The following is an 18,709-nucleotide window of genomic DNA, read 5'->3' as shown; positions in this document are numbered from 1 at the left end:
TCAGCAGATGGAAGCATGAAGTGCTTCAAAATCTCCTGATAGCTAGCTGCATTGACCCTGCCCTTGATAAAACACAGTGGACCAACACCAGCAGCTGACACGGCACCCCAGACCATCACTGACTGTGGGTACTTGACACTGGACTTCTGGCATTTTGGCATTTCCTTCTCCCCAGTCTTCCTCCAGACTCTGGCACCTTGATTTCTGAATGACATGCAGAATTTGCTTTCATCCGAAAAAAAGTACTTTGGACCACTGAGCAACAGTCCAGTGCTGCTTCTCTGTAGCCCAGGTCAGGCGCTTCTGCCGCTGTTTCTGGTTCAAAAGTGGCTTGACCTGGGGAATGTGGCACCTGTAGCCCATTTCCTGCACACGCCTGTGCACGGTGACTCTGGATGTTTCTACTCCAGACTCAGTCCACTGCTTCCGCAGGTCCCCCAAGGTCTGGAATCGGCCCTTCTCCACAATCTTCCTCAGGGTCCGGTTACCTCTTCTCGTTGTGCAGCGTTTTCTGCCACACTTTTTCCTTCCCACAGACTTCCCACTGAGGTGCCTTGATACAGCACTCTGGGAACAGCCTATTCGTTCAGAAATGTCTTTCTGTGTCTTACCCTCTTGCTTGAGGGTGTCAATAGTGGCCTTCTGGACAGCAGTCAGGTCGGCAGTCTTACCCATGATTGGGGTTTTGAGTGATGAACCAGGCTGGGAGTTTTAAAGACCTCAGGAATCTTTTGCAGGTGTTTAGAGTTAACTCATTGATTCAGATGATTAGGTTCATAGCTCGTTTAGAGACCCTTTTAATGATATGCTAATTTTGTGAGATAGGAATTTTGGGTTTTCATGAGCTGTATGCCAAAATCATCCGTATTAAGACAATAAAAGACCTGAAATATTTCAGTTAGTATGCAATGAATCTAAAATATATGAATGTTAAATTTTCATCATTACATTATAGAAAATAATGAACTTTATCACAATATGCTTATTTTTTGAGAAGGACCTGTATTCTGCCCCTGTAAGCCCTGCGTAAGCCAGGGCCACTTTTTATTCTTTCTTTCTTTCTTTCTTTCTTTCTTTCTTTCTTTCTGTCTTTCTTTCTACCTCTTTTGGCTTTTGTTTTTGGTGTGCCACCCAAAGAGTATCAGTGGTCACCATCTGGCCGCCCCTTTCAAAACTTTCTGGACACACCACTGGGCTTAATATCCAACAAGTTTTAAAAAAATAAAAATCATTTCGAAAACTCAAGGCTTCTTTAATACAACCTGTTCTTGCTAACCTTTATTTCCATATTTAAGGCTTTGTATCAATTAAGTTTAATTCTTTATCCAACTAGCACAATAGATCATGCCAGTGATAAGCAGGTTGTTTGCTTTACAGATAGGAGGTATTTTATGTGGTCCCTAATGCACTGAAGGTGGCATCCCACTGCTTTCTCTTTAAATTCAAACAGCGCAGAGCTGCCTCGCACACTGTGCCATCTGATTTGACTCAAAATGATTGATTAACTGCGCCACACACAAATAACCGACATCAGCCCCAGCATGGGTCCTCTCCAGACCACGAAAAAGCCTTTCAGTCTCACTATCACTAATTTCACTTAACTGCTGGAACAAAGACAGGGGGAAAATAGGGGTATGGCTGTCATTACTTAGTACCTTTAGACAGCACGGCTTGGTGTTAAATTAAAGAGGTTCCTTTTTCCTCAGATAAAGGATTTTAAATGAGCATCTGTGGCTCAGTGTTTTCATGTTTTTCTCTCGAAACACTTTGATGAGCACTTGGTAATGACGAAACTTTAAAAACGAGGCTGCAGGTTTAGGGTGATCATTTACAGAACTATATGATGATGCCTTCTGCTGTCTCATCTCAGCGTGGGTTTCGCTTGCAACATGAATGCACAAGAGGAGAAAAGTAATCTTACTCTTGTCCTAAGGGTTTTCTACTTGCAAAAAGGGGTTTTTAAGCTGGGATTCACCCATGGCTTTTAGTCTTGTTCTTCTGGAAGGTGAACCTCCTCCCCAGTCTCAAGTCTTTTTTTAGCATCTAACAAGTTCTTTTTCCATTATTTCCCTGTATTTAGCTCCATCCATCCCACCAACTCTTGCCAGCTTACTGGTACTTGCTGAAGAAAAGCATCCCCCCAGCATGACACTACCACCGTCAGGTGTCACATGCTTGCTGTGTCCCCTGCATTGCTTGCAAACTTTAAACAAGACTTCTTATGGCTTTCTCTCAACAGTGGCTTTCTTAATATTGAGCTGTATTTACCAGTCAGATGACTTCTGAAAGCAGTTGGTTGCACTGGATTTTATTTAGGGGTATCAGAGTAAAGAGGATGAAAACAAATGTGCACAGTTTTATTTATATCTAATGTGGAAAACAAATTGTTTCATTTCCACTTCATAATCAGGCACTAGCTTTTGCTGGTCAATCGCATAAAATCTCATTAAAATTAAAGTTGATAGCTGTAATGTGACAAAACATAGAAGACACCGTAAATATACTTTACTATGCAAATTTTTTTTTTTTCTAGTGAACACCTCTATACAATATAACATCATCTTACAGGAAGTTGTTGCTTGTAGCTTGTTGTTTCAGAGAAATGGTCTGACATTCGATAAGTAGAGTCAGAAGGTATCATTTGGTTTAATTTGAATGCTTGTATGAGATCTTTAAGAGGCTAATTGCAGCTTAAAAAAGCCATTAGGCTGTGGGTGAACCTGCAGTTTGAGGCAACTTTAAAATTGCTGCACACTGAGTACTGCTTTAGTTGCATGGAAAGTTATTGGACTGCAGAGATTTTCTGCTTCCATCCTCCAGTAATCGAGATTCCAAAAAGATCAACATGGAGCCTTTTATTTTTAAGGATTATTTAATAATTTATTTTATAAAGGGCCCGTCTGGTGCATAGTGAAGGAGGCTCCTAGGAGGTTGACAGAAACACTCAAAGAGCAACAAAAATTTTCATCAAGGACTTTTTGTGTTTTACATGTGACAACAGTCCTCTGTATTTTCCATATTTATTGGTTAAGGTGTAGGGATGTAAGACTGAAGCCCTTTCTTTCAAAGAAGACATTCAAGCCTGGCTTAAATCTCTCAAAACCTTCCGGGTAGGATGTGTTAGTCGGACAAACCCAAACTAGAAGTTTTGGACAACAATTCCAAGGGATATGCTTGGCACAAAAACAACACTGAGCATCAGTGCTCAGTGTCAACATTATACCCACAGTGAAACATACTGGGGACAGAATCATGCTCTGGGATTACTTTTCTTCAGATGGAACTGAGGTAGATGAACAGTTTCATGAACAGATCTAAATATCTGCCAGAAAGCTGAAGCTGGATTTTACTTTGCTATATCATAGTGAGTCCAAACATACTTCTGAATCAACAGGAGGGGAATCGTAAGAGCAAATGTTCTGAATAGCTGAGCCAGAGTTCAGAATTAAATCTGACAGAAAATCTGTCGGATCACAGTATGACGGATTTGGAAAACATTTGCAAAGTCAAGTGGGCAAATATTACCAGGTCACGATGTGGGATGCAGAAAGGCTCCAACCAAAAAAGCCTGAATGCTGAAATTGATTCAAAAAGTGCTTCATTAAAGTATTAGTGTAAGGGTGTAGACAAATATACAACCAGTCAATTCCACCTTGATCTTTCATTCTTAATGATTTATTTGTCTTTCAGTTGAATTTATAGAATGAATCTCAGGTATGTGGAAAATGTTTTGATGCCATCGGATATTCCACTGTAGATTCACTATGTTGCATTTGATGCCTGTATCAACTCAGGCTCTCAACCTCTTAATGCATTAGGCTCCACAAAGTGTCATGTTTCTCTTTCATAGGCAGCACTTTTTCTCCCAGACATATCCACACTGTGCAAACACTCATGGGAACATTAAGGTCAAAGTGGGCTTCAGTTTTTCATAGATACTTTCAAAACATCAAAGATGTACAAGTTAAACATACCGTGTGGGTTTAATGAACCTCTGTGTCATCACTGACGCAGCAGCTTTAAACGTTGAACTAGGACACTGAGTTTAAAGATGCAACATTTTAAATTCAGTGCCGGTTTTTCCACCATGCCTCAGCCATTTGAAATGATTTTGGGCCAAAAATACGTGGATATATGTTTAAGCTTTATGTTTTCATTTGTTTCATTAGCCATGCAAGCTCCTCTAAACATTTTCATGAAATAGGGCCTGAAGATATAATAGTCAATAATGCCATACAGTTTTCTCTAAAACTACTGAATTACTCCAATATGTTACAGACAGCTTCCCTGCTTGCTTTGAACTTTCACATACATAAATATTATTCTGTATTTGTTGAAGTACCTTCCCACACAGACTAGTTATCTCATCTTTCATCTTCATCTCTAACTGACTCAGCCTGTTTGGGATGCTCTGTTGTTGTTTCTGGCCTCTTGTTGCCTTTATTCTAACTTTTAAAAAATGATTTATAGGCATTTAATTCAAATGAGGGAACATATTTGACTATTTTTAATGGCTTTATTATTTTATTTTACACAATATTCTGGAAATCAGAGTTAGCTAGCATAGCTGGTTAGCTATTTTATAAACACTGTCCTGTTAGCTAATCTAAACTAAACTCTGTTCTGCATAACAGAGACGCTTTGGTTGAAGCCTTTATAATTAACAGACAAATCTTTATAAACATGACCTATAATTCTGATTTTGGGAATTTTCTCAGAGCCTCTCTGCTAAAAAGAGAAAACGATGTTCTTTATCAGCTGTTGAGTGCTGATAGTCCTTTTAAAGCACAAGAAAACTAAAGTACCACTATTTTACAATGTCCTTTTACAACCTGAAATCTGTGTATTTTTGTGTCTTTATGTAACAGACCAACATAATTGTGAAGAACAAGGAAAATGATACATGGTTTTCCAGGATTTTTACAAATAAAAATAATGGTGCAATTAATCACCAATAATAGAAAGAGTATGGCACAACTGCAAATCTACCAGGACCATCTTAACTGCCAGGCTGGGAAGGTGAGTGTTAAACAGAAGGAGCCAAGAGATGCATGGTGACTCTGGAGGAGCTGCAGGGATCCAAAGGTCAGGTGAGAGAATCTGCTGACAGGACAGCTATCACCCAACAAATAAAAGCTACTGCGGGAAGAAAGCCATGAAAGTGTAGCCAAAGGTTTGTGAGAAGATCCTATCCCTCAGTACAGGGAGCCAGCAGCTCAGAGTTGATGGGAACTGAGCTACATGTAGGGCAATCCTGAAAGAAAACATGTTAGAGACCTCAAAATACTTGTGACCAGGGTGGAGATTCACCTTACAGCTGGATAACAACTAATAACATACACCAAGAGATACAATGGAATGGGTTAGATCAAAGCTCATGTAATGTGTTAGAATGGCCCAGTCCAAGTCCAGACCAAAATCCAATAAAAATCAGTGACTTGACTTGGAAGTTGCTGTTCACAGATGTTCTCCATCAAACCTGTCTGATGTTAAGCTATTTTGTAAAAAAGAATGAGCAAAGATAAAAGTCTTTCTGTACAAATAACTTGCAGCGGTAATCACAGTGAAACGTGGTGCTTTAAAGTAGTCATTCGGTGGGGGTTTTATACAAATGCACACCACACTTTTAAGATTTTATGAATAAAAGTTTTTTGAAAACCATGTGTCATTTTTTTGTTGGACTGTCACATAAAATTCACATAAAATACATTGAGGTTTGTGTTTGTAACATGGGAAGAAGTTAAGAGGCATGAATACTTTTACAGGGTACTGTAGTTTACGTTGTTGCGCTGACATAAGCCACATTTTTGTCCAGACTAGATGAAGCTCAATTTGTATGATTTATTCTTTCCCAGGATGTTTCACCCCATAGCTGTGATTAAATATCAGCTCCATCAGATCCAATTAGTAAATGACAGAGTGCAGTCACCCTTACAAGCAGCAAATTACCTCTCCAAAAGCTACACCATGCCGAAGCACTTTAGAACTAGCTGTCCGCCATTACACATGCATCTCTTACATCTCTGTGGTTGTTAACAAATGCCACCTGTCCTGTTTACTGTAAAGAAATGCTGGGGAGTAAAGCATAAATCTGAGGCAAATGAGCCCGGATGCTCTTTCAGTAAAACACAAACAGAATCTAACAGAGATCTCGGTGCTGCTACAGGTGATCACTGAGCTGGACACGTTTGTGCTCACAGCTTTTAATTTATGATCTCACTGCAAAAAAATTGACACACATATCACCAAAAAAAGTGGCTTGCAGATGTATTCTGACCCCTTGAACATTTTCACATTTCATCAAACTACAGCCACAAGATACTTTATTGGGATTTTATTTGATAGACCTACACAAAGTAGTGCATAATGGTGATGCATTATGCACTATTTTCATACTTGGCCTTCAGATTTTTTATCACTAAATCTCCTGAAGTGAGGCGTGCGTTCAGCTCCCATGACTGATACTCCAAAAATAAATAAATAAATAAAAAATTCCAGTCTCAGTATAAATACAGATGAAACACATTTGAAACTGAATTCAAGATAAGGTCCAGCCACAGCTTGCCACAAGCAATGTATGAGACACAGCTAACATGTGGTTAAAGGTGCCCTTGTCAATTGAGACCAAAAACAGACTTCTTGAAACACATTTAATATAATATGTAGGGAGGAAAACTAACACTATCCTTATAAGACATCCCCACTGTTAAACATGGTGCTGGCAGAATAATGCAGTGGGGATGATTTTCTTCAGCAAGTACAAGAATTACCAAATCCACAAATCCAATTCCGATAGCTTTCAGGGTCGTTAGCTTGCTGGAAAGTGAAACTCCACCCAGTCTTTTGAAGCCTCTAACACATTTTCTTTCAGGAGTGTATTTAGTTCCATTCATCTTCCCATTAACTCTGCCAGTTTCCCTGTTACTGCTGAAGGAAGGCATCCCCACAGCATGATGCTGCCACCACCATGTGGGGATGGTGTGCTCAGGGTGATGTGCAGTGTGAGTTCTCCTTTTGAAAAAAGACGACATATAGTTTGATAAATATCTACTATAGGAAATGTGTTGTCATTTTCAAAGAACCACAATTTCCTCCACATTATTCCATGTTTCCTAACATTATCAAATATCAACATGAGATGTTGATATTTGTGGAAAACTGTGGAAAACAAAAGCATGTAGTTTCCAACATAATGACAAGAAAAATATTTTTTAAACAATATTACCGGCATTTTCAGCGTCATTCGGTTGTAAAAATGTAATGTAATCATTTAATGAAAAAACTGCAAAAATCTGCATTGTTTTTAAATATCTATTTTTAAAAACTTTAGTTGGTTTTTAAATATTTATATTTAAAAAGATTAGTTGGTTTTTAAATAGCCAAAGTTATTAAGAGCCAAGGAGCCACTTACAGCTCCAGAGCTGCAGGTTGCAGACCCCTGGTGTTTGTACACTGAAGTTTGTGGCTGTATTGAAACATAAGGTGAAAGAGTTTAAGGAGTGTAAATTCTTCCGGAAGGCACTTTATCTTTAAAGTGAGCGCCTACATTAATGTTAATATATAAGCTGGGTCTTCGATGACAGCTCATGATATCCTTTCTGCGTAATGAAAAGCCATGCTGCTTTGGATGTATAATGAGGAGTAATTGCACATTTTAAGAAAGCCAAGGCATGTCAGGTTGTAATGTAGGGCAGTCCATTATCATAAGATCTGTATTGTCTATGGTCTAAAGGTTTTTTTTTTTCCCCTTGGTGGCTGATCCTTTGTTGGATAGCAGAGCTGCATTAGTGTAATGGCAGCCTCCAGCTCCGGTCACACAGAGTAAAAAACGCTGACTTGCATCTCTGTATTCCCCACTCTGAAGAATTATAAGAGTGGCTCTTTGCACAAGTGATTATACTGCAGATATGTGGATGAATGATGTGCGTGGAGCGGTGTGGGGCCCTGAGGCCAGGAAGTGAGATCAAATATGTCTCTCATGCTACCTGAGATCTGGTTAGACAGTTAGCTCATTAGTGCGTGTCATAACCTCTAAATGTCACAATGTTAGTTGTGCAGGTGGTCACACAGAGAAATAGTTAAATACAGAAAACCACAGGCCAACACAGTTGACAAGCTCACAACTTTTATTACAGCCCCCCCCCCCCCATGTTTGTCCCAATGTATTTCAAGGTCAAAGCTGCTGGCTATACTTATAGAACAAAAATCAATATCCCCTAAAAGCCTTTCATTAGAAACATACCCACTTCCTGTTGCTGCTTCCAGGGAAAGTTGTGTCTGGAAGAGCTCCAATGCCATTTAGAAGCCAACGCTGGGCTTTGTTTTGAAAGAAAATCAGTTGATTACCTGAATGAGCTTCCAAGATTTAATGCTGCTGGATTATCAAACACTTTGTTTCCCATTTTGAAATGTTTTTTTTTTTTTTTTTCATTGCAGTAACTGCTAAATTACAACACACTACCTTTTAGCTGCTCATGGACATAATTTACCAGGGTTAGTATGCAATTAGGAAACTTCCATCCATCCACCCATGGATGCTATGGTTTATCTTGCATCCTTCAAGCCTGATTACTGTAAAAATATGTGCCATTAAGTCAGAGTGAAATGTTGCACTTAAACATTAAATAATCAGCAATGACTAAGAATTCTAAGAAATGCAACTCTAGAAAAGTATAGGTTTGTTTTCATGTTTCAAGTATGTAGGAACCCTGAGTTAGAAATACTAGAGAGAAACTGGCTTACAGCCTCATCAGCCACATGTGCTGAAACAACCCAGAGCCATTTATGCTCTAGATCCCCTGTGCTGGGAAACCCTGTGGTTGGTGTCAAACAGCTTAGAGGACTTTAATATTCTGAAAGCTTTCTGAATTTTATTATTCACTGCATTGCCACTTTGGCACCAGAAAGGACACTTAATGTATGAATTCACAGAATAGCAAAATTTCTGGAAAATGGTCTTCATCTTAAGAGTGGGGTTACCACTGACTCACTTGTCATCAAGTGTATAGGGGCTCTGTGGCTTTAGTGTGTTGTGTGATTGTATTCACCCCAAAGTCAATGCTGTAGATTTGTAAAACCACCAAAATAGGTCAAGCTCAGTCAGATTGGATGGCTCTGATGGGATCTGTGAAGAACAGGTATCATGTTTTGCCATATATTCTCAGTTTGATTTAGGTTTGTACTTTGACTGGACCATTTTCCCAGATGAATATCTTTAGTCAAACCATCCCATTGTATCTCTGGCTGTATGATTTGGGTTTGTTGTGATTATGATTGTATTATTTAATATTAATATTTTATTAAATAATATTTCGGTCTGTTAAGTGTTGTCCTGTGAATATCAGCCCAATAAGGCCATGGTATTAGGACAGTAGTGAAAGGGATGAGCCAAGCTCTGACATTACTGAACAACAAAACTCTGCACATACATGTAATAAATTCACACAATTTTAAAAAAAGAATTTACTAACAAAAATAACTCAACTCAATGTCAAACATATTTCAATCAACAAACATTTTACTATATAGAACAATCCAACTAAACTACCAAGCAAAATGAAAGAATAAGGAAGACCAACTATATACCAGTGGCGATTGCTCTAAGACTGCAAGGGAAGCTCAGCTTCCCCTAAAATGTCAAAAAATAAGTGATCAAATATAAACTGTTGTGTGTACATGTCATTGACTAAATATGCGCTACAACGCGCTCAACTTTTGTTCAGAATCAGCTTCTTATCACTGGTAACGACGCGGCTTTCCTCTCACTCATTCCCGCAGCTTCACAGTGCTTTAAATGCTGGGCTTTGTCCCGCCCATCGGACGCTCAGCGTCTCTGGGGGTCTATGGGGCAGTGGGCTGGCCTCGGCTGGCCCGGACGCTCAGCTTCTGCATGATGATTGGATGATCTGTCTGAGGCTGATCTTGAAACTGAGCTTCCCCTCCTTGAAAGACCAGCATCCGCCACTGACATATACAATGTAAACAAGTGAATCAAAGATGATTAAAAACCATGGCCAATAAATATGACATTTTAATGTTATTTATGTTTAAGAACCAAGGAGTGAATGGGTGTGTGTGTGGATGTTTGTCCTGTGTGTCTCTGTGTTGCCCTGCGATGGACTGGAGACCTGTCCAGGGTGTTACATCACCTCTCGCTCCCCCGTGACCCAGTATGGAAGAAGCGGTTATAGAAAATAGATGGATGTACTGAATAAATCAACCTTCTGCATGACTAATTGTCAAAAGTGTTTAATTAGCTGCCTTTATTTAGTAAGTTAACATTTTAAGAAATATTCTTAAGGAAATATTGAAATAAAATTTTTAGGAAATGTTACTTTGAATAAAACTAACAACCTTCCTGGATAAATGATTCTTAACTAGTATTCAATTAGCTATCATACTTAGTAAAATAATATTTTGGGAAATATTTTTCTAGATTGTAAACTAACAACCTTCCTGGATAAATGATTCTTAAGGGATTTAATAAGATGGCAGCGATGGCAGCTTAGCCATTAGCTCTTTCAGCTAACAAAAAGGGAAGCCTGTTGCTCTTTAAAGTCGAAGACGTCCCTTTAAAATACCATGAATAAAATAATTAAGTGCATAAGTGTTGATGGTGCGTTATGGCCGACCTGTGTTTAAAACCACCCTTTAAATAAAGTTTGTCTTTAAAACAACACATTAGCAGCTAGTCTGCTAGCACTTAGCTAGGTTTTCTCAACACAAACAAAAAAACAAAGGTCATTAAACGAATATTATTTAGATTATTTCACACTAAACTAATCTTCTCTGCCCAAACACCACCTCTTATGTGAACCGTGCTGAGGAAAAGTGGTCATGTGGGCAACGAATTAAGAAGCGAAACTGTCCCGGTAATCCACATGTGGACTGAACAAAGACTAGTGTTGCAGCTAACCTCCGTCGCTGTGGGGGGGTGTCTGTATTCAGTCGGCCGAACTGCGGTCCTGATACCTCTCCTTCAGGTCGTGGGGAAAAACTGCTTCAATTAGAGCTGCTATGGGGAGTTCTCTGGGGCACAGGTTGCTCCTGTAGACCACAGATGAGAATATCAAGCTTGTCTCTCAATTACCCCCTTTTTATGAATGAATGCTGGGTACTTGAACAGCAAATCACGACTTAACTTTGTTGCATACGATCATCGTGATCATAGTCACTTTTGGATCGAAGCATTCTTCAAAGTAGAACCCTTACTCTCCCACAAGTTTCAAGGCCTTCAGCCTGACGCGTGCTCTGGTCCCGCCATTAGCCGCTGTCTGCAGCCAGAATGAAACTGAGCGAAGGGGGGAACGTGCCCTTGGGTCAGAGATTCCAGCTCTGACTCCTCCTCTTCCTGGGATGTGTTAGGAATAGGTTAATGTGATGTTGAAAGGTGCAGAGGTTCATACAGGCCTTTGGGTACAGTTCAGAGTCCACGTTCATCCATGTTTCACTATATGGATGGGGTACCAACAGGTTGTTGCTGCTGGAAGCAGAACAGTTGTTCCCTCAGGTTTGCTCTGTATTTAGCTCCATCGATCCTTTCATCAACTCTGACCAGCTCCTATGTCGCTGCTGAAGAAAAGCATTACCACAGCATGATGCTGCCACCACCATGAAACATGGGGTTGATGGTGTGCTCAGGTTGTTGTGCAGTGCTGATACCGTTTTGTGTGCCAGGAAGTTTTCCTTCCACTTCAAAATTCTGCACTACTTTGTGCTTTAAAATCCCCATAAAATACATTGAAGGTTGTTGTTGTAATGTGATAAATGTGAAAAAGTTGAACATCACTTAATGTTAGACATATTGTGGGTGAATTGATAATATACTTTTTATTCAGCCTCCAGTTTCCCACACTAAGCACTTATCTAAAAAGAGTCCATATGCTTCAGAGCTCCATATATTTTTAAATCTAGGTTCAGCCACACTGAGCATAACAGCCCCAGCTGCTTACTGTAGTCTGCTCCGAATTCTTCTCATCGCTTTCTTCACACAAACTCTCTGCTCTGAACTCAGTTTGAAAGTTACACACACCTCCAGAAGCTGCCGACTTTCTATGCTTGAATTCTTGTTTTTTGTCCAGCTCTGTGTTGACAAGTAACTTCTGCTGCATCACTCTTCCACTTGATGAAAACTTATTTTTTTCAGGTTTGATTGGTCTGCGAGCTGTTCTGTATCTTGTAATCGCTCTTCTTCTGTAAAGGATATTTTTTGTGGCATTATTCTTATTATTCTGGTGTTCCTCAATTTTGCTGCCCATTATGCTGCCTAACCAGTTCTAGCAAGAGCCCCTTTTGTCCCTGATTTCAAATCTTCCATACAGACGAGACGTGGTCACATTTAATGGCACTTTGGGTGACAATTATAAGTAGAAAGCCTTAAAATAAATTCAGCTTTTAGTGCAGCATGATAATCTTGAACTGAAAGATTGTCAAAATATAAATTTTAATTGAAATGTTCATATATGCTTTAGGGAAAAATCTCTTGAAAATAAATATTGTTTTAAACAAAATCACCAGTGGAAAAATTATTGGTACCTTTAACAATCCCATTAAGATAAATGCAACTGTAGTATTTCTTGGAAATTATATTTAGTAAATTATGGTTTTCTGTTTTCCTTGGGTTTAAATATGATGCAACACAGATTTGCATTTTTTTCAACTACTAGCCACTAGGCTTGAAAAGGACCCATACCAAGCTTGCCCACATGCACATAACAGGATGGTAATGGAGATTAAAAACTCACTGTTAGAGAACCACAGTAATGATTGTCGTTTTGGGGATCACCAAGACGCCACTGGTTGCTTGGAAATCATGTCAGAAAAAAGCCTTTTCTGTCCCACCACCACAAACGTTAACATGTGGAATTTGCTAAACTTTGCTGGGACTTTAACTGGAACAATGTGCTACCATCACATGAGGCTAAAATTAAGCTTTTTGGCGATAAACATTCAGGAATGGTTTATTAGGAAGTAAAGGACGAGTATGTGAAAAATCATCTCATGCTTACTGTTAGGTATGTCGTTCTGCTGTTTGCAGCAGAATGACTTGGATTTCTCTACAGATTCAGTTGAAGACCATGAAGAGAAAGATTATTTCTATCTTCTTAGATAACACATTTGAAATGTGAAATCGTGACTTTAATGACAAATCAAAGCTTTAATTAATGGCGGTGATGCTTTACTAATAAGATACTGATGAGAAATCCTCATGCCGTATTTCTTTGCAAGGACAGTTTTTATGTTCAAATATATGTATTAGTGTTTGATAGTGAACTACTTCAGGTTTTTTTCCCTGGTTTTCCTATTTGATCAGCACAGATGAGGTGGACTCAGCTCAGTATGTGTCGGCTGCTGATCTGGTGCTCTTGCTGACGTGATATGGACTCGTTAAAGTTAGATCTCTCCAGCCTGTCAACTAGAAAAAGCATATTTCTTCTGCCATTTGTCTGTGGGACCTTCTGATCAGATGCTCCACAGATCATTTGGAGAAACGTTGTTTGTAGTCTTGTCTGCTATTCATTTCCACCATCTTGAAGAAAGAAATTTTGTATTTTGTTTTACATTCCAAAGTGGGGAGATTTCACCACCTGCACTCCTGAACACCTGTGTGGAGTGTAATAAACTGGTCCTCTGTGAAGCAATTTAGGTATTTGGCAATGGGACGTCATATGTGACAGGAAGATGTTACAGTGCTGCGAAAAAAAACGACTCCTGGTCTTTTCTAAATCTGTAATTGTTGATCCTTCAGTGGTAAAGGACAAGAGTTTACATAACATTTATAATAACTAGATTGATTAATTAACGGTGAAATATGAAACTGATTTACCTATTACATAATAGGCAGTGTGATTTAAAATAGCGCTTAATTACACTACAGTGACACCACTTCTGTTTGCTGATTTTCAACAATATAGAAAAACATAAAGTCTGTCACTTCATACTGCCTCCATTCAGTTGGATAAACAACCCCAACCAGAGGACCAATTAGGAGAAATGGAAAAACCTTTACCTGGGGATTTCCTAATTTGTATTAGTAGTAATTATACTTTTTTTAAATTACATATTACTGTTCAAACAATCAGTCTTCATTTACTGAACACTTTTCATAGTGAAGATAACACAAAGTGTTTCACATAATGTAACAAGGAGACAGAGAAAAGAAATAAACAGATTGTTAAATAAACTGTATTTGCTCTCTTTTTCTTTTAACACTGTAAAAACTATAAAACAAAAGCCATTTGGCTCAAAGATAACATATTAAATTTCTTCTGAATGTCTTGTGCTAGAGTGTCTGGCATTAAACCATCCAGGACATCTTAAATGCACAGATGCAAAATGAGCAAAGACAACTGTCACGACAAAGCGCTACATTGCCTACTTATAGATGTAGAAACAACAACAGAACCAAACAGATGAACCGTATATCTCTTGGAACACAGACAGAATAAGTTTAAGTGTTTACTTGTTCTCTGTCTACATCTATCTGGATACAGCCCATAATGCAACGTTGATACATTTAAGTGAACAGTTGTTAGTCAAGTTTATAATCAACCTTCCTGATATCTTTATTTTCATTTTAATTTGTTCCCAGTTATTTAGTATTTTAAACATTGTGACACTGTTTTTTTTTTTACATATGTACTAACAGCTCTCTCTTGTAAATGAGAATTTGTGTCTTAATGAGGCTACCTAAATAAGTAAACAATAATGATGATACCACTAACTAAAGGTCTTGCTCTTGTATCCTGAATGAGTGGCAAACCTGTTTCAATATGTTATAGGAATATGTTATTCAAATAGCCATTTTTATCTCTGTGTTTCCTCTGACTTTATTTTAATGCACCTCATCGATGAAGAAAATAACTCATTTGAAGCTTGTTTTTTTTTTTTCACTGACCGGGACAATTAATACACTTTTTGAGCTTCCGACCACAGGGTCACTTGCCAGCACCGATCAACCAGAAAAACTGTCCTATTCCACCCACCAGCCAACGTCTAAATGCATTTCTAGTAGGTACGAAAAAAATCTCACCATTAAAGTGATCAATTGCTTCCTGTCTCATCCCTCCTGTGGTTCCTCCGTCGATTCACTCATACCCTTAATTTTCCAAGAAGTCCTCTAACAAAGCCATAATCTTGATTGTCTGCAGAACAACAAATAACAAATTGATGAATAAAGCAGTTAAATAAACAAAGTTAACCTGTTAGACCGTATTCACAAAAGTTGCCGGCGTGAGAGAAAGTAAGAACTGTGTCCTGCCTCCTTCAGCTTCCTCATCATTTTCTGCAGCAGCAGTTTTCCAAGTGCCTTTGAGACACCTTGTTGATGTTTTTCCCAAATAGAGTGCTGTGGCAAACATTAGTCATTTCTTTTTTACAAGGCAGACAATAGTTTCTCCTGGGTCTTTGGTCCATGCAATAGTTGTTGCAGGAAAGATGTAGGGGTGGTTGAAGCATTTTTTGAGATCAATGAAGACATTTAGCAGTAAGACCTGGTTCCACCACATTTTCTGTTGAGGGCCTCGAAGGTTTTCGTCAAGATGAATTTGTAGTATTTCCTGCAAATAGGCAACACAAAACATTAGATATTATCAGGATTCTAACCCTACTGGACTAAATATTTTAACAGTAGGTTAGAACTTGAAACTAACTTCTGCATGGGACTGAGCTTCACTCTGATGTTGAGCTCAGACTTGGAGGGCGTGTGCTTGAAGACATCAGCCTTCAGCCTCCTGACCATTTGCGGACCCAGCATGCCGTGAAGCTTCTTGATCTGATCCTTCTCAGCAATGTCAGCAAACCCTTCCAGAAAGACCTCCAAGTTGTTGCAGACGGAAACAAACATGAATTAAGTTATTATTTTTATTAAATAAGGAAAACACTGCAGTCACACTTTCAGATCCAGTTGGTGTTAGATTCGCATGGATACAAAGTTCTTATTTTCCTTTATTAAATAAGAAATTTGGAGCTTTTCTTTAGATTATGTTACTGTTGCTTGCTACAGCACTTTGAATTGTCTTGCTACTGAAATGTGCTATATAAATAAACTTGCCTTGCCTTGAGTTTACACAATTTAAACTACCAGAATTCATAAGGCACAAATCTACTTGTACATAAAAGCAGAGATGGTACATTTCTCAGTGTTAAAATTAAAAGGTAAAATTGCATACTTTTCCCGAGTTTCCATTTCTTTTGTAGCCTATTTAGTATTAAGATTTAATACAAGTACACTTTATTGTTGACAGACATTTCTATAGTGTTCAGGCACTAGGTATGCAACAGGAAATGTGGACAGACACAGCTTTTAGATCATTTTTTGGAAGAATGTTTGTAATTTCTTTTTATATTTGCCTTCCCATTCATTTACAAATCCAACAATGCCAACACATGGAAGTTTGTGACTGTAGTTTGACAAATGGGGGAAAGGTTAAAAGGGTGTGAATACTTTCCCAAGGCGGATTTGATTCACCTCGTTTACTAACAACTTCAACAAACTCCAGGAATAAACTTCTTAAATTGAAGAGGCTCGACTCACTTGACCCTCTCAGGTGTGGGAAGTTAGGGAGGTGGAAAAGCTCCTCCACGTTGTAGAGGAGTTCCAGTCAGCAGCAGCTCGTGTTGCAATGGATAGTTGTTCAATACTCAGAAAAAGTGCAGCAGAGGAAGCAGGGGAAACATTTTTACAACTGTTAAAAAGTGAGTAACAAACAGCTGCATGTTTTTTAAATACTGAAATACACTACTGGTCAAAAGTTTTAGAATGCCTTTCTCATTTAATGGTTTTCTTTATGTTTATGACTATTAGGTCATATATTGTAGGTTCTCAATGAAGGCATCAAAAAAGTGAATGAACACATTTGGAATTATCTACCAAACAAAAGTTGTAAAATACCTTTAAATATGTTTTATATTTTAGACTCCTTAAAGTAGTCGCTCTTTGCTGTAATGACTGAAATATTAACCTTTGGCCGTCTCTCAATGAACGTCTGGGAAGTTCTTTCAAGACTCTTTGGAAAACTATTTCAGGCGACCACCTGATGAAGCTCATGGAGAGAACGCCAAGAGAGCAAAGCAGTAATCAGAGCAAAGGGTGGCTATTTGGAAGAATCATAAGTCTATAATATTGTCAGCATACCTTGGACTGATTGTTTTTATTGTGGGTATTATCTACCACGGGAATGACTCATAAGATGTCAGCAGGACATGGAATTTGATGGATAAATCTTTCTGTTAGAGGAAAAGAAAGAACCTTCAGCTTCAACTCAACCTTTCAAGCATTTCCATCCTCATCTTCATCCTCGATGTCTTCCCACATTCTTGGATGGCATTGTCCTTGAAGAAGAACTTGTTCTCCTTGATGACGGCTCTGCTGTTATTGTCTCCGACATACGTAACCACATACAGGTCCTTCTCAAAATATTAGCATATTGTGATAAAGTTAATTATTTTCCATAATGTCATGATGAAAATTTAACATTCATATATTTTAGATTCATTGCACACTAACTGAAATATTTCAGGTCTTTTATTGTCTTAATACGGATGATTGTGGCATACAGCTCATGGATACCCAAAATTCCTATCTCACAAAATTAGCATATTTCATCCGACCAATAAAAGAAAAGTGTTTTTAATACAAAAAAACGTCAACCTTCAAATAATCGTGTACAGTTATGCACTCAATACTTGGTCGGGAATCCTTTTGCAGAAATGACTGCTTCAATGCGGCGTGGCATGGAGGCAATCAGCCTGTGGCACTGCTGAGGTCTTATGGAGGCCCAGGATGCTTCGATAGCGGCCTTTAGCTCATCCAGAGTGTTGGGTCTTGAGTCTCTCAACGTTCTCTTCACAATATCCCACAGATTCTCTATGGGGTTCAGGTCAGGAGAGTTGGCAGGCCAATTGAGCACAGTGATACCATGGTCAGTAAACCATTTACCAGTGGTTTTGGCACTGTGAGCAGGTGCCAGGTCGTGCTGAAAAATGAAATCTTCATCTCCATAAAGCTTTTCAGCAGATGGAAGCATGAAGTGCTCCAAAATCTCCTGATAGCTAGCTGAATTGACCCTGCCCTTGATAAAACACAGTGGACCAACACCAGCAGCTGACACGGCACCCCAGACCATCACTGACTGTGGGTACTTGACACTGGACTTCTGACATTTTGGCATTTCCTTCTCCCCAGTCTTCCTCCAGACTCTGGCACGTTGATTTCCGAATGACATGCAGAATTTGCTTTCATCCGAAAAAAGTACTTTGGACCACTGAGCAACAGTCCAGTGCTGCTTCTCTGTAGCCCAGGTCAGGCGCTTCTGCCGCTGTTTCTGGTTCAAAAGTGGCTTGACCTGGGGAATGCGGCACCTGTAGCCCATTTCCTGCACACGCCTGTGCACGGTGGCTCTGGATGTTTCTACTCCAGACTCAGTCCACTGCTTCCGCAGGTCCCCCAAGGTCTGGAATCGGCCCTTCGCCACAATCTTCCTCAGGGTCCGGTCACCTCTTCTCGTTGTGCAGCGTTTTCTGCCACACTTTTTCCTTCCCACAGACTTCCCACTGAGGTGCCTTGATACAGCACTCTGGGAACAGCCTATTCGTTCAGAAATTTCTTTCTGTGTCTTACCCTCTTGCTTGAGGATGTCAATAGTGGCCTTCTGGACAGCAGTCAGGTCGGCAGTCTTACCCATGATTGGGGTTTTGAGTGACGAACCAG

General features: G+C 39.2%; 1 long non-coding RNA gene across 2 annotated transcripts in view; it reads right to left on the bottom strand.

The window, feature by feature from the left end:
• Positions 1-17,433, bottom strand: part of LOC124859808 — a 38,346-nt gene extending 20,913 nt beyond the window's left edge. The window contains exons 1-4 of one of the 2 annotated variants that reach the window (XR_007036195.1): positions 16,535-17,433; positions 15,651-15,814; positions 15,032-15,557; positions 9,910-9,963 (exon numbers count right to left, since the gene is read on the bottom strand). This is a non-coding gene — a long non-coding RNA (uncharacterized LOC124859808). Of the gene's footprint in view, positions 1-9,909; positions 9,964-15,031; positions 15,558-15,650; positions 15,815-16,534 lie in introns of those variants that run through there. The other variant, XR_007036194.1, reaches the window with a different exon arrangement.
• Positions 17,434-18,709: the final 1,276 nt, after the last annotated feature.

This window comes from Girardinichthys multiradiatus, chromosome 23 (genome assembly GCF_021462225.1).
Source record: "Girardinichthys multiradiatus isolate DD_20200921_A chromosome 23, DD_fGirMul_XY1, whole genome shotgun sequence".
NCBI lineage: Eukaryota > Metazoa > Chordata > Actinopteri > Cyprinodontiformes > Goodeidae > Girardinichthys > Girardinichthys multiradiatus.
Note: the sequence above shows the minus strand (reverse complement) of the source record. Positions and strands in the feature narration are given on the sequence as shown.